The sequence below is a fragment of the Tachypleus tridentatus genome, chromosome 7 (genome assembly GCF_004210375.1).
Source record: "Tachypleus tridentatus isolate NWPU-2018 chromosome 7, ASM421037v1, whole genome shotgun sequence".
NCBI lineage: Eukaryota > Metazoa > Arthropoda > Merostomata > Xiphosura > Limulidae > Tachypleus > Tachypleus tridentatus.
In genome coordinates this window covers 178759495-178776557 of record NC_134831.1, presented here as the reverse complement: position 1 = coordinate 178776557, position 17063 = coordinate 178759495, and positions in this window count along the sequence as shown.

The following is a 17063-nucleotide window of genomic DNA, read 5'->3' as shown; positions in this document are numbered from 1 at the left end:
AGCTGTGCACAAAGAAATCTCTAAAGAATCCGGATAAATATGTCGACTAATTGGTTGTTTCGAAAAGCAGTTTTGTGTGCGTGAGAGTGGATTTATATTGAGGTGTAGCTGTAACACGGAAAAAAAAAAGACTTATGTTCCATTAAGTTTAGGTTTAAATGATACATGATCTAAAATTCTGCAAAAAAAAATTTTAAGGGTTATTTGATCATTCAGAGTAAGAGGAAAAAGAAACATATCGAATCTTTTTTGTCTTTCTTTAAAAACAGACCGGATATTTCTGTTCTCATGTCAAAAGCACACCTAATTCTCACGAACCATCTTCCCAAAAGATTGAAATACTGACAACAAAGAAGTCATCAAAACAAGGAAAAATGAAAACAAGGATACGTTCAAACCAGAAAATATGGAAACAAAAAGACGTTGAAATCAGAAAACATAGAAACAAGAACACATTGAAACGAAAACACTGGGAAACAAGAAAACTGTTACTCTGGAAACAAACTATTATTCTGTTGAAAATTGTTGGCTTCCTAGAATTTTATTCTTAAATGGTTTTAAAGATTCATTTGAACGAAGTGGTAAACTGACATCACTAGTTAGTACATTACCACAACAGTGTTATACAGTTTTAGATTAGACCTTTAACGAAGTTGCAAGATGACATATTTAATTAGTACATTACCACAACAATGCTATACAGTTTTAGATTAGACCTTGAACGAAGTTGCAAGATGACATATTTAATTAGTACATTACAACAACAATGTTATACACTTTTAAGATTGGTCCTTGAATGGAGTTGCAGACTGACATAACTAGTTTTTACATTACCACAACAGTGTTGTACAGTTTTAAGACTGGACCTTGAAGGAAGTGGCAAGATGACATATTTAATTAGTACATTATTACAATAATGTTATACAATTTTAGATTGTACCTTCAACGAAGTGGTAAACTCAGAAAATTAGAAGTACACTACCACAACAATGTTGTACAATTTTAGATTGGACCTTGAAGGAAGAGGCAAGATGACATATTTAATTAGTACATTACCACAACAATGTTATACAGTTAATGATTGGCCTTGAACGAAGTGGTAAATTCTTATAACTAGATAGTACATTACCACAACCATGTTATACACTTTTAAGATTGGTCCTTGAATGGGGTGGCAGACTCACATAACTAGTTAGTACATTACCACAATAATGTTATACAGTTTTAGTTTGGACCTTGAACGAAGTGGCAAGATGACATATTTAATTGGTTCATTATCACAATAATGTTATACAGTTTTAGATTGGACCTTCAATGAAGTGGTAAACTGAGAAAATTGGACAGTACACTATCACAACAATGTTGTACAATTTTAGATGGGACCTTGAAGGAAGAGGCAAGATGACATATCAAGTTAGTACAGTACGACAACAATGTTATACAATTTTAGATTGGCCTTGAACGAAGTGGTACACTGATATAAATAGTTACTACATTACCAAAACAACGTTATATACTTTGAAGATTGGTCCTTGAACGAAGTGGTAAACAGATCTAACTAGTTAGATTACCACAGCATTGTTATACAGTTGTCGATTGAGCCTTGAACGAAGTGGCAAGATGACATATCTAATTAGTACATTACCATCACAATGTTATACAATTTTAGGATTGGTCCTTGAAAGGAGTGGAAGACTGACATAACTAATTAGTACATTACCACAACAATGTTGAACAATTTTAGCCTGGACCTTGAAGAAAGTGGTAAACTGATATAACTAGTTCGTACATTACTAGAACAATGTTATACAGTTTTAGATTCAACGCAGTGGTAAACTGATATATCTAGTTAGTACATTACCACAACAATGTTATACAGTTTTAGATTGGTTCTTGAAGAAGTGGAAAACTGGCATAACTAGTTAGATCATTTTCACAACAATGTTGTACAATTTTTAATTGGACCTTAACTTAAGTGGTAAACTGATATAACTAGTTAGTACATTACCAGAAGAATGTTGTACAATTTTAAATTGGACCTTGAACGATGTGGCAAGATGACATATTTAATTAGTACATTACAAAAACAATGTTATACACTATTAAGATTAATCCTTGAATGGAGTGGCAGACTGACATAACTAGTTAGTACATTACCAAAACAGCGTTACAGAGTTTTAAGACTGGACCTTAAATGAAGTGGCAAGATGACATATTTAATTAGTAAATTATCACAATAATGTTATACAGTTTTAGATTGGGCCTTCAACGAAGTGGTAAACTGAGAAAATTTGATAGTACACTACTACAACAATGTTGTACAATTTTAGATTGGACCTTGAAGGAAGATGCAAGATGACATATCTAATTAGTACATTACCACAACAATGTTATACACTTTAAAGATTGGTTCTTGAACAGAGTGGTAAAGTGAGAGTACTAGGTATTGTATTACCATAACAATGTTATACAATTTGAAAATATAAATATTAAATATTATTATTATGAGTTTATAAACAATCATTTTGGACATTCAAATATGTATGTAAAATTAAATTTGTATATGAAATGTGTTAATCTCTTTACACCACTACCAGAGGGCGATAAAGAGATAGCATATAGAAATACTGATATACCCACTGAATAGTTTAGTGGTTCTCAAACTGTTTTATATGCGGACCACTTCGGCAGGTCAAAAGACCCCGTGGACCATCTTCAGGTCTTACCTTATTCGCACTTTCGCTTGCCATCGCAAAAACAACAAGAAAAACACACACACACACTTACAAAGTTATTATAGGTTGTGAAGAACGACTCTGCTTTGATGTGACTTACATATTTTTAAGTGTATGTTTTATTTACAGCAAACTCATATCACTCTATTTGCTGCGACCACTGAGGAAAATCAAACCTCTGATTTTAACGTTGTAAATTCAAGGACTTACTGCTGTCTCAAGGTAAGGATAGACATTTTCTGGTTTATCTGAATTACATTTTTGGACCATACTTTGAGAAACACTGTTCTAGTTTATAAAAGTTCGTCGAATAAGTCTGTTAAAATTTTTTTTTTCAGTGTGACTTACTAATCTTTTATAGGCTCTAGTTACAAAATCTCATAAAACAATTATCCATGATTTTCAAAATTATGAATCTCAAACAGAGAAAGTCCAGTGGATTTTAAGAGTGTTAAATTCGAATAACAAACTAATTGTATACAATATTTTTTACTCAGTGTGAGCGAAATAATGATAAAAAGTATGGTTTTGATAGCTACATGTTTCAAGATATAATCGCTGTCATGACATGTGACTCGATTATTAAAAATATACCACTTATGGCTACTTATATAATTAAATTGAAAAAAAAAAACACGTTTTTTTTGCAACACTATAAGTAAAAATGGTTATATTTAATTTTGTGTTTAAGCCCGAAAGGAACGTTTATTTACTGATTTCGAAACTTCTAATTGAAATATCCGGTTATCGGTCCCCTTGAGTTCTATTGAAAATAACCTCTCAGTTAAATTTATCGGATTTCGTCTATATGGCCTATATCTACAACATCGCATCCATAATATTTTTAAGCTTTCATATTTTAGTGGTTGAAGCAACTTGGAGAAGCAGAGATATATATTTTAGTGGTTGAAGCAACTTCGAGAAGCAGAGATATATATTTTCTAGTTTTGTGATTTATAGACTCAACAATGGTACTTGCTTTTTCTGATTGGATATCAGAAAGCGATTCTTAACGTTATGAAGCCGTCAGTCTTGTATCTGAGCTACGAGAGAGAGAGCAGGTTGTAATAAAATCAACATCATGACTTTGTTGCTTGATTAAACAGGTTAACTGTAAACGTTCTTCATAGAATAAGTTTAAATAACACAAAATATCGCTTCCAGAGGTCGCTTCCTTTATAGCTTTTACTATAAAGAGAAAAAATTATTTCGAATCGTTGAAACTCGTAGAAGGTATGGACCTAATTTCGATTAGTGAATAGAGCGCAGAAAACTTACCGTGTACTTCTTCATCACGAGAAATCCACTTGAAGTAAATCAGTTGAGAACTCTCTTTGTTAACCCGAAGATGACCTGGGACGGCCGAAACGTTGTTTTCTGTATTAATAGCAGAAATGTTAATACCCATACCAACCGTTCTGAGATACATTCATACTGTGAGCAGTTGCAACCAACAACCATAAAAACGATCTTCAAATGTCAGTCAAATAAAAACAGTTGGTTAAGGTACTTGACTCGTAATCTGAGGGTTGCGGGTTCGAATCCCCTGTCATATCAAACATGCTCGCCCTTTCAGCCGTAGGGGCATTATAATTTGACGATCAATCCCACTATTTTTTGATAAAAGAGTTGTCCAAGAGTTGGTGGGGGGGTGTAATGACTAGCTGCCTTCCCTCTAGTCTTACACTGCTAAATTAGGGACTTCTAGTCCAGGTAGCCCTCGTTGTAGGTTTTCGCGCAATTCAAAACAAACACATATAAACTATAGAATTACCCGAAGAAAGTAAAGAACCCTGTCTACAGGAACTTTACATGCTCTACACATTTCTCTCCTGACGTTTCGGTAAACGGTAGAAGTTTTTTCATCTAATTACTTGAATTTAGATATTATTTAAAACTTCACTCAGGGAAACGACCATTCGACTTTTGGTTTAGTAATTATTGATTCTTATCAATAACTTAGTCTATTTTTTAGAATTGTTTGACCTTAAGTTAAAACTTCCCATAATGTCATATTTATAACTTCAGTGGGAAAATATTTCATTGTTATTTCATTTTCTTTTTGTTATTTGACGTGAAGTCATCTCAATGATATATGGAGGACACTATTCACGTTAGAGTTGACTTGTTTATGACATCTCAAGACCACACGGTAATGTTTGTTATAAGTTATGAGTCAAAAACATGACTTTCTTTTTATCCGAGGTCGATCGAAGCTGTAACAATAAACACGTGATAAACTGTTTGACATTTATTTCCACGACAGTAATAACTTCACATCTGGGCGTGTGAGAGATGTTGACGTCAGATCTGAAAAACATGATTTGTTGCACATTTAGTACTTTATGTTCTGAGCCCAATTTATTAAAGTTAAATTCAATGTTCTAAATAATGTATTTAACTTTATGTACTAGTCTAAGATATTTCTTGTACGACGATTTAAAACAACAAAACATGAAAGTTAAATATCATGTTGATAGATGGAGCCACAATGCATATTAATTCAGATTTAAAAATTGTAAAATAGAAAATTATCGTGATGTATCAGTTGGACACGCACTATATATTTAGAGCGCCATCTTTTGTCTTTATATAGCAAGACCAATAACAATGCTTTTTTGAATTTCGCGCAAAGCTACTCGAGGGCTGTCTGCGCTAGCCGTCCCTAATTTACCCCTGTGAGACTAGAGGGAAGGCAGCTAGTCATCACCACCCACCGCCAACTCTTGGGCTACTCTTTTACCAACGAACAGTGGGATTGACCGTCACATTATAATGCTCCCAGGGCTGAAAGGGCGAGCATGTTTGGTGCGATCGGGATTTGAACCCGCGCTCCTCAGATTACGAGTCCAACACCTTAACTCACCTGGCCATGCCGGGCCTCAACAATAAAATAGTTTCTGGATTATTCAGAAATAACACAAAATGGACACAGGCAACAAGTTAAAATTAATCTTATATAAAATATTTGAAGAAGTCTATAATATTTTTTGAAAACGAAAAGTATACCACTTTTGTCTCTAACTAATTTCTTTTCAATTGTCTTAACTCGTAAATGTTTGACTTATATTACTGTCATGCACAAATAAACTGAGCAGTAAATTTAATGTATTATTATAGCATTGAGTACAATAACAAAATAAATTGAACAGTAACCCTAATGTGTTTTTGTACCATTGAGCATAGTGACAAAATAAATTGAACAGTAGCCCTAATGTGTTATTGTACCATTGAGCATAGTGACAAAATAAACTGAACAGTAACCCTAATGTGTTATTGTACCATTAAGCATAGTGACAAAATAAACTGAACAGTAACCCTAATGCGTTATTTTACCATTGAGTTTAGTGACAAAATAAACTGAACAGTAACCCTAATGCGTTATTGTACCATTGAGCATAGTGACAAAATAAATTGAACAGTCACCCTAATGTGTTATTGTACCATTGAGCATAGTGACAAAATAAACTGAACAGTAACCCTAATGCGTTATTGTACCATTGAGCATAGTGACAAAATAAATTGAACAGTCACCCTAATGTGTTATTGTACCATTGAGCATAGTGACAAAATAAACTGAACAGTAACCCTAATGTGTTATTGTACCATTGAGCATAGTGACAAAATAAACTGAACAGTAACCCTAATGTGTTATTGTACCATTGAGCATAGTGACAAAATAAACTGAACAGTAGCCCTAATGTGTTATTGTACCATTGAGCATAGTGACAAAATAAACTGAACAGTAACCCTAATGTGTTATTGTACCATTAAGCATAGTGACAAAATAAACTGAACAGTAACCATAATGCGTTATTGTACCATTGAGTATAGTGACAAAATAAACTGAACAATAAATCATTGCTATGCTTACCGCAGGAACAGGATTTTAAAGTTATAAGTCATCAAATTTAACGCTAAGCCATCAAAGGAATACAAACGTTTGTTTAAGAATTATCAGAAGATTTCTGTTTTTTCTTCTTTAGTATTCGTTAAGCAGATAAAAAAATCTATTTCATTTTTCATTTCTTTACGCCTTAGTATGCCACACCCGGAGTTGTATTTTTATTACTACTGTTATCAACTTTATAAAAATATTTCGACTTTATTTATAACCTTACGAGAGAGAAATCTGTGTTTAACTCATTATAACGATGTCAACAAATTCGATCATACCGTGTCTGTTATTGATACCCGATACGCGCGTGGGAACCAGGTTCGTGTTGACTCAGTGCAAATGTATGTGTGTGTGTGTTTTCTAATAGCAAAGCCACCTCGGGCTATCTTCTAAGCTCCCCGAGGGGCATCGAACCCCTGATTTTAGCGTCATAAGTCCGTAGACTTACTGTTGTACTAGCGGGGGGTATTTGATGCAAAATACCACCAGAAAAAAATTGAACCACAAAATTTTGCTGGGAGCTATGTAGCTGTCAGCGATATGTGCAAGTTATTTGTGCATTTTGTTATTGTATATATGGCAAAGCCACCGAGGCTGTCTCCTGCTGTCACTGATTTTGAATTACTGTTATTCCTATAACGCACCCATAGTTTAAAGTTCTGAGTTCATCAGCTCGTAGATCCGGAGTTTGGCCAAACCGCGCTTAAAAGACATCAGAATTTTCATTTTCTCAATCTTTAGAGCGCTTGTTTCTCATAGCCTGTTTCCCTCTCTCTTGTTTGCTTCCTACTTGGTATTATTTATTTGAGTAACAGTCAGATACGTGATGATATTACTCAATGTTAGTCATACATTCCCTAATTTACATCTTTTTATTAAAAGGAAGACAACCAGATGACGTCACTGGCCAGCTGCTTACCTCCTATTAGTTGAATATAGAGATTTACTGTTACTTTTATAACGCAACCGCAGCTGAAAATACGGCGTACTGGGACTCGAACATGAAGTTTCCCATATACACGCCCGATAAGTCATCTGTAAGAAATACAGTTTCTTTCTTATTTAGCATAAAACTACACAACGGGCTATATTTCTTGGGTTCACTACAAGGGTCGAATCTCGATTCTTAACATTATAAGCCCGCAGTCTCATAAAACTTTCCTTCAAAAAAAAAAAAAAGACCTCGTGGCACAGAGATATGTTCAAACTAAATAACTAATACTCGTAGCCTAGAGTCTCGAGTTCCTTGTTGTGAAGTCTAATGAACTACATAGGACCCGTTTCGGATTATTGATTTTAGCAGCTTTTCCGTTATAATTCCCGAGGAATATGCTATTCTTCAACTGTATCGTGCATCGCACGTTAGTACTAGAATCCTTTTATGTGAAAAATATTTAAATAAAATGATTCAACAACAGCAAGCATGAGAACACGTTCAGACAGTTCAGAGAAATTCTGCACGTTATCTCCAGAATGCTCTATAATGATCCAAGAGCAAACAGTGCATGAAACATTTACTATCTGCGTGATTTCACTGAAAACTTGTCTGTCTGTCGGTGTTTGGGTAAGAAAAGTTCATACCCTGAAGGGTCAGGTTCTCTATGACCTCTTCCTCCTCCCCGTACTTATGTTCTTGACCGATTGGTATTTATAATTGTAGAACTGAATATTAATTTGATCCTTTTCAGGGCAATGTCCATGTATTGTGGCTCATATATAGTGATTATTTTATTCTATCAGCAGAATATCAAGTTTGTTGGTGGCATTTATTTTATTATTATTATTTCTATTATTTAATATGCATATTTTTTATTTATTTATTTTTATATTTAAAATATAAGTTAACTGGGGAGAGATATTTAGGACTAGCTTCATCAGGTATGAGGTACCTGTCTAGTTCGCATAGTAATTCGTTTTTCATCCAATTCTTATTAAAGTACATTATTGTACTATGTAGGAGTCTATCTGGTATGGTTGGTATGTTCGAATATTTGTGAATGAACTGAGATGATATAGTTCTTGGAACTCTGTATGCAGTTGTGAGGAGTGTGTTTTGGATTGTTTGTAGTTTGGTTTTAATTATTTTATTGCTTACATTTATCCATGCTGGAGCTGCATAATCTATTACAGGTATAATATATGTTTCATAGATTTTTAGTGTGTTATCTGTAGATGCTCCACTGATTTTACCAGTTAGACTCCTAGCATAGTTAGTTCTTCGCCAAACTTTATTTTTAATTTCGTTAACATGATTGATCCAAGTTAGTTTTGAATCATAGGTCAGACCTAAATATTTTGCCGATGGGGGAATCTGGAGTAGTGTGCCACTCATATATAATTCTGGCTGTTGTTTTTTGTGTTTTGTCAATTTCCTAAAGACTACAAGTTGTGTTTTTGCTGTGTTTATTTTTATTCTATATTTTTGACAGTATTCACTTATTCTATTTAGTTGCGGTTGTATGTTAGTGGCTGCTGTCATGGGTGTTGCGGCAGACTGCTACATCATCTGCGAACTGTGAAGAGAATCCATGATTCGGATCCCTCAGTGGCATATTGTTTACATACATGATGAAGAGTATAGGGCTAACCACCCCTCCCTGAGGGACACCAGCTTCTGGAGTAAAGTATTCAGAAAATGTTCCTTCAACATTTACTCTACATTTTCTATTTTCCAAAAAGTTAGATAACCAGCGAATAATTCCTCACGGTAGTCCCATTTCATTCATTCGGAACCTTAGACCATCGTGCCAAACTGTGTCGAATGCTTTCTCGATATCAAGGAAGCAAGCGACAGTACATTCTTTTTTATTGAAGCTATCTATTATGATTTCGGTTAATCTGATTAGGTGGTCTGTCGTTTGTCTAAATTTCCTGAATACATTTTGTTCTTTTGGTAATTTTGATGTTATCTCCAAGAATGTGGAGAGTCTATTACTGATTATTCTTTCAAGAATTTTGCCTACACAGCTGGTCAGGCTGATTGGTCGGTAGCTATTAGGTTTATTTGCTGGCTTTCTTCCTTATGGAACATTAATATATTTGCAAGTTTCCAAGAAACTGGGATGTATCCTGAGGATAGAGATAGGTTGAGAAGTGAATTTAGGCCTAGCATAGCGTAGCGCGTTAAAGCGTGCGCTTCGTAATCTGAGGGTCGCGGGTTCGCGCCCGAGTCGCGCCAAACATGCTCGCCCTCCTAGCCGTGGGGGCGTTATAATGTGACGGTCAATCCCACTTTTCGTTGGTAAAAGAGTAGCCCAAGTGTTGGCGGTGGGTGATGATGACTAGCTGCCTTCCCTCTAGTCTTACACTGCTAAATTAGGGACGGCTAGCACAGATAGCCCTCGAGTAGCTTTGTGCGAAATTTCAGAAAACAAAACAAACAAACAAGTGAATTTAGGTGGTCAAACAATTTCGGAGTGCCCTTTTTTAAAAGGATAGCTTGTATTTCATCTTCATCTGGTGCTTTGTTTTTTGTGTTTTTTATTGCTTCGAGTAGTTCTTGAAAGGATATTTCATTAGTTAGTAACGTGCTTGTATAATCTGTGTCGGAACTTGTATTTGTATCAGTTATGTTTATTGGAAAAATAGGTTCAAATTGATGTTTATTGTTTAATACGTGATTAGTGACTTTATTGTAAAAATATGTATTCATATCTGGATCAGTGTGAGTTTTAAAAATATTTTGAAGTTGATCTTTGAAAGCTTCGGCTATTTCTTTATTTGTGTGTGCTATAGTATTATTATGTTCGAGTGGAGGATATTTCTTTGTGCCTGTATTTTCATTGGTGAGTCTTTTAAGATGTGACCAGAATTTTTTCGGGTCAGTTTTATCATTTAGTTTTGAGCAGTAGTTGTCCCGTTTATCTTGTTTTTGTTGTTTTATTTGTGTTCTGATGTGATTTCTAATGTTGTTTATTTGCGTTTTGGTTTCTCTGTCTCTTGTTATCATGTACTGTCTTCTTAATTGTCTTTGTTTGTTGATTATATTGATTATTTCGGTGGATAGTATATGTACTGCCGAAGCAAGTAGGATTTCACTGAAGTTATCACATGCTATTTCTTTTAAAATGGCGCCATCTGTCTAATGACTCACTTTTGAAATTAATAAAGAAAGTTAACCCTAGGATTTGCCGGTGAGGTCCATGATTATAGAATATTTTTCTAACCGTTTTTTGTACTAATTGCTTAAGAAGTCACTATCTTACTGATTCCGTTAAAATTTAGAGCAAAAATATCGAGTCATGGATCACGTGATTGTGTTGTTTTATCCTTATGTCTTCCATGCTAGACGACACCACGCCTACAATTTGGACAAAAAAAAATTGAAAATTCCTTTCAGTTGTACGTTTCAATGACAACGGCCCGGCATGGCCAGGTAGTTAGGGGGCGCTCGACTCATAATCTGAGGGTCGTGGGTTCGAATCCCCGTCACACAAAACATGCTCACCCTTTCAGCCATAGGGGCGTCATAATGCCATAATTCGTTGGTGAGAGAGTATCCCAAAAGTTGGCGGTGGATGGTCATGATTAACAGCCTTTCCCCTAATCTTATACTACTCAGTTAGGGACGGATAGCGCAGATATCACTCGTGTAGCCTGGCGCGAAATTCAAAATCAAGAGAAAAAACAAACTGGCTGAACCAATAGGCAAGGTTCCGTTTGTTTCTTTTAATGCAAAGTTATCTGCTGTGTCTATTACGGGGAATCGAACCACAGATTTTAGTTAGCATTGTAACTTCGTAAACATACAGCTGACCTATTGAGGGACGACACAGTTAAGAAATAGATACACATTTTTCTAGCTGATCCATGCACGAAAAATCAATGTTTGTTGCTTGTTCTGACTCCTACGTCTTACTAGTTTTTAGATGAATGATTTAATCTTCACGATAATGTCTGTAAATTCTTTTTATATTCAGGACATTGTTAAATAGTTCTGGTTAATATGAGACTTAGTTTTGAAAAGAAAATTTATTAAAACTATAGTGTACTTCAAATACTTAAATATATTGATATGTGTTTACTCAATTAAATATTTAATGAACTATTTTATAGCATATGTTATTTCAAATAAGTAAATATATTAAGAATTATTTAATTAATGGTAACACTTAGTAACAGTTTGATGTATCTCAAGTTCGTAAATACAGTGAAAAGTGTTTAATTAAATATACCATGTAGTAAACCAATTTCTGGTTCAGTTTATTTCAAAAACCTAAAGACGGCGCCATGTATCTAATTAATTAATAATAACTTCCTGATAATGATTATAGATACATGCTCTTGTTATGTGATTATGAAGAATCCAAATATACGTATGTATATTTCTATGTATGTGTACGCTACTAGGACTCGATGAAAACCTATGTTTTTCTAAACGTTATGTATTCGTAACAACGTTTCTCTCGTTATCCACAGAGGGCTACCTTTAGATATATATATATATTGTTATTACGTTGAAGTATAATAATTAGAATGCCTTGTTTCAATGCTAGAGTATCTTCATGCTGTATACATTTTGGGCCATAAATCCAAAATATTTTCTGAAATAATGTACTTCCAACACCTGCGTATGTTTCAAAGGATTGCCATTAGAATAATGACTTATGGAGGAAAAATGTTAAAGTGAGGTACTTTCAAAAATTTCAGATTGGGTACGATTTCTTTTTATCGTATACATTAACAAGTAGACGTAAATGACGTACACATTAACAAGTAGACGTAAATGACGTACACATTGCGCGTTGAACATTTTCTAATTTAGAATTAAGGAGTATTAACCACCCCTCACTAGTACAGCGGTAAGTCTCCGGATTTACAACACTAAAAGCAGTGGTTCGATTCATTGTGTCTCTGTTATAAGAAAAACAAATCAATATTAGCTTCTTTTTTTACAATTATATCTATAACAATAATAATTTCCCGTTACCTTGAAAACAATCTGTCGTTTAGAAAGACAAATTTTTTTCAACCCGAATTCTACTAAACTCCGAATTTTTAGTATTCATTTGGATTACTGATCGTTAAGTTACTATGGCATTTTAGTTTTATACAGCTTACCCTTGAAATAACGGTCTCTTCAATATTAAAACTTTCTACCACGAAGCCAAAGCGAGAGCCCAGTCTTGTAACACTGAAATAAATAAATATAAGATAATTCATTTTCGTAAGTGGTGATCCTTCCACGTGACTCTGCACGAAAATCAGATATCAACATCTCTAGTTTGTTGGAGAATCTCGGACGTAAGACAGAAAATTATGACACTATCTAAATAATAAAACATAGTCGCTTTCAAATCGTGTACTAGCGAGAGCAAATATGTAGCCAGGGAGTCATTCCTTCCAGTCTTGATGTGACCTAACGTCCAGGAAAATATATTTCGAAGACTTGCAGCTATATCCTAGGATTTAACAAAGTAGAGCTCAAATCCAGGTGGGTTAAGGCGTTCGACTCGTAATCTGAGGGTGGCGGGTTTGAATCCACGTTGCACTAAACATGCTCTCCCTTTCAGCCGTGGGGGCGTTATTTAGTGACGGTCAATCCCATTATTCGTTAGTATAACAGTAGTCTATTGGTTGGCGGTGGGTGGTGATGACTAGCTGCCTTCTCTCTAGTCTTACACTGCTAAATTAGGGACGGCTAGCGCAGATAGCCCTCGAGTAGCTTTGCTCGAAATTCAAAACGCAAAGAAACAGAGCTCAAACAGATGTTCTTTATCCTGCGTCAACAGTAACACTTTCGTCCACACTGATTCGCATATTCTCAACCCAGACTCTCGTCAGTGGACATTCTACTGTTCCTTTCATCGTTCGAAATGCATTCCCTGTCAACTATCTCTCTTACCGTCAACAAACCAGGTTTACTATGACGTACCATTTAATTTTAATTTGCGTATTAATTAATAAGCTACACGTGTTGGAGTAAGCTAATTTTATCTTGAGGGTTGTCCTTCGTCTTGGATAATCAAACATTTGCCGTCATCAGATAAGACCTCAAGTCCTGCAGTGTTAGATGTTGTTTATTTGCTGTTTTTAATTTGTTTTGCTGCTGAGCACAAAGCTGAACAATAGGCTATCTATGCTATGTAATGCAGGGATCAAACAGCGAAAGTTACCGTTATAAGTCCTGAAGCACAGTGCTATGGCACCCTGGACACTTTGGCTTTAGAATTGAAAATGAAAGAAATCCACAGGTTTAATCGAGGTACACCTAATGCTAAAACACTATAAGTGTTATATTGTTTTAGTAATGCATGCGGTTTTTAATTTGTAGATATTAGGATAATTCCAGAGCGTGGAATTTATTGTTATATAACTGATTAATAGCTTATTTTTAATTTGTTTTTGTTAATTAAAAGTGTTAATTATTTTTTCAGCACATTCTATATTATTCCTCAAAACATATTAATTTTCTTATAAAACCTAATTAAAAATAATTCATTAATACGTATTGGAACTTATTACTGTTAAAAAATTAAAACCAAATAAAGACAGGTTTTTAAAAATCTACGAAGTCATCATCTGAGAAGATAAACAATCCGTAAAACATCCAAACAAAATAAGTTTAGTCAGTGGTGAACAAGTTAGTATATTAATATCTTTTCAAAGCTATGATTATTTAAGCCAAGTGCGTTAATACTATCTACCAAAACACAAAGGAAGAAAGAACTTGATATATACAACCTTGATATAGCTGTGAAAATTTCTTCTGTAATACTTCTAAATGGTTCTTAATAAAAACAGATTTCATTTATTATGGACTTCATTTATTATGGACTTCGCTTTAATAATGTCCTTTTTAAGGACTTCACGTCCTAAATGTTCCTATTCTTGCTTGTTTAAACATTCAGTAACACATTTACATTTTTATAAAGTAATTTATCTCGCTGTACGAAAACGTTCGTTACTAATATATTGTTTTTTATTCTATATCACTTCTTACTGGATATAATGATATATAATTACAGATGAATAATGATCGAGTTATAGCTCTGTTCATCTGAAATGAACTATAGCGTTTTTAGGTTTTTTGTTTGTTTGTTTTAATATGTATTTCCTATTTTTTTTGTTTCATGCATTTAAAGTGTCCTGGTGATAAGAATCCTCAAAAATCCCATTAGAAAACATGTATAATCGATGGATTCGTATTTCGTATGTATCAAAAATCCGATACTTACTTCGTAAATATAAAATTGTTCTGGTACAGGGCTCATGTGACGAGGAAAGAAGATAATTTGCAAAACAGGTAAGTGGATATTATGAAAAGAGGAAAAGAGTGGCTTTGTTAGCGCCCTCTATATATATATATATATATATATACGTAATCTATGGTTTAATGCTTTATTGTGATAAAAATATCGGAAGATTTTCGCTTCTTTTAGGGCACAGTTACACTAGGTTATGTGTTGTGTTTACTGCAGGGAATCGAATCCTGCGTTTTAGCGATGTATGTTTGTAATTGGGACGGGTAGGGAACACCGTAAGAGGGGATTTAATAGTAAATTACATTCGTGACGAATTTCTTGGTTAATCCAACGAATTCTTTTGTTTGTCTGTTGAATTTCGCAAAAAAAGCCACCTCTAGTTTTGAAGTGAAAGGTAGGGCGGACAGCTCTTAGCTTATTCTTTTATCAACGAATACTGGGATTGACAGTAATATTATAACATCCCCAGGGCAGAGTTGGGTGAGCATGATCGATGACAGGGATTCGAACCCGCGATCTGCGGATTTTGAATTGAGCGCTCCTAGCTACCAGACATGCCAGGCCTCATGCTCTGCCTACCACGGGGGTTAAAACACGGTTTATAGCGTTGTACGTCCGTTGGCATACCGCTGTGCTACTTGGGGGGGGGGTGGTGAGCAAAGTAAGATGTTGGACGAGAAATTACGTCTAAACGAGGCTTCCAATTTCACACAACGCCTGACATGAGTGTTTCTTCCCTTCCTCTCCCCTCCCAACAAAAAACAACAGCAACAGCAATGGAAAGAATTGGTAAAAGAAGAAGTTACTTCTGTCAATAAATATTCGCTAAGCTGCGAAAGACCCGCGTTGGTATGAAATATGTGGTAGTTATATTGTGTGTGTGACTTGGTTTGAAATTTCACTTTGGGTTTGCCAGTTTAGTAGCTTATAGACCTAGGAGAGAGATATCAACCATCTAACTGTTAAATTACTGAATAACGAAATATAGTACTCTTTTCTCTCTCGTCCGGGATAGCCGGGATGGTTAAGGCACTTAACTTGTAATCTGAGGGTCGCGGGTTCGAATCCCCGTCACACCAAACATGATTGCCCTTTCAGCCGTGGGGGCGTTATAATGTGACGGTCAATCCCACGATTCGTTGGTAAAAGAGTGGTCCAAGAGTTAGCTGTGGGTGGTGATGACTAGCTGCCTTCTCTCTCGCCTTACACTGCTAAATTAGAGACGGCTAGCGCAGATAGCCCTCGAGTAGCTTTGCGTGAAATTCAAAACAAATCAATCTCTTTCTCTCTACCAAGCTACGTTGATATTCGATAATAGATGGCGCTCGCCACATCCCGTCGGAAATGCGATTGTAAGATGGAGTACAAAATCAATCTAGAATAGCACGATTGGAAGGAAGTTCTTTCTACTGAACCGGGAATAGTGATAGGAAAAGACGCATCATGGGTTGATGTTATAATCAATAGACTTTCTATTTACTCGATGGAAAAGTATTGGTAAAGTTTTTAATTTACAGAAAATATCACCAATGTGTCAACAGCAGAGGTCCCGAAACTGTTCTTTCTTTGTTTGTTGTCGTTTGTTGATTGAAGTTTGCTCAATGCTACTCGAGGGCTAGCCGTCCCTGATGTTGGAGTCATGGACTAGATGAAAGGCGGTTATTAAACACCCGCTTATCGTTAAGAAGTAGGTTAATCAAATCGAATTTAGAGGGATTTTGACTGTCACTCTTGTAAGGTATCCTCGCCCCCAACAATAAACGGAGCGCAATTTTGTACTTTTCTGGCGGGAAAACAAGTCACAAAAAGTATAAGTCACTTGTACTTTTCAATTTTATCAAACTTTTAATCTACCATTCTGGTGACTGACATGTTCCCTCCTCTCTATTGCTACATGCATCTTGAAAAAGTTGGATTATTTAAGCCTTAAACAACGGGAATGCTGTGGGCAGTGTCAGTAATTAATGATGGCCGCCGTTAAGACCTTAATAATCGAAACATGTTAAACCCTCCGCTTGCATTATATAATATAAGGCTCTTTATGGTCAGGTGGGTAAATCGCTCGACTCGCAATGTGAGGGTCGCGAGTTCAAATTCCCGTCACGCTAGACATGTTCGCCCTTTCAGCTGTGGGGGCATTATAAGTGACGTTCAATTCCACTATTCGTTGGTAAAAGAGTAACCCAAGAGTTGGCAGTAGGTGGTGATGACCATCTGCCTTCCCTC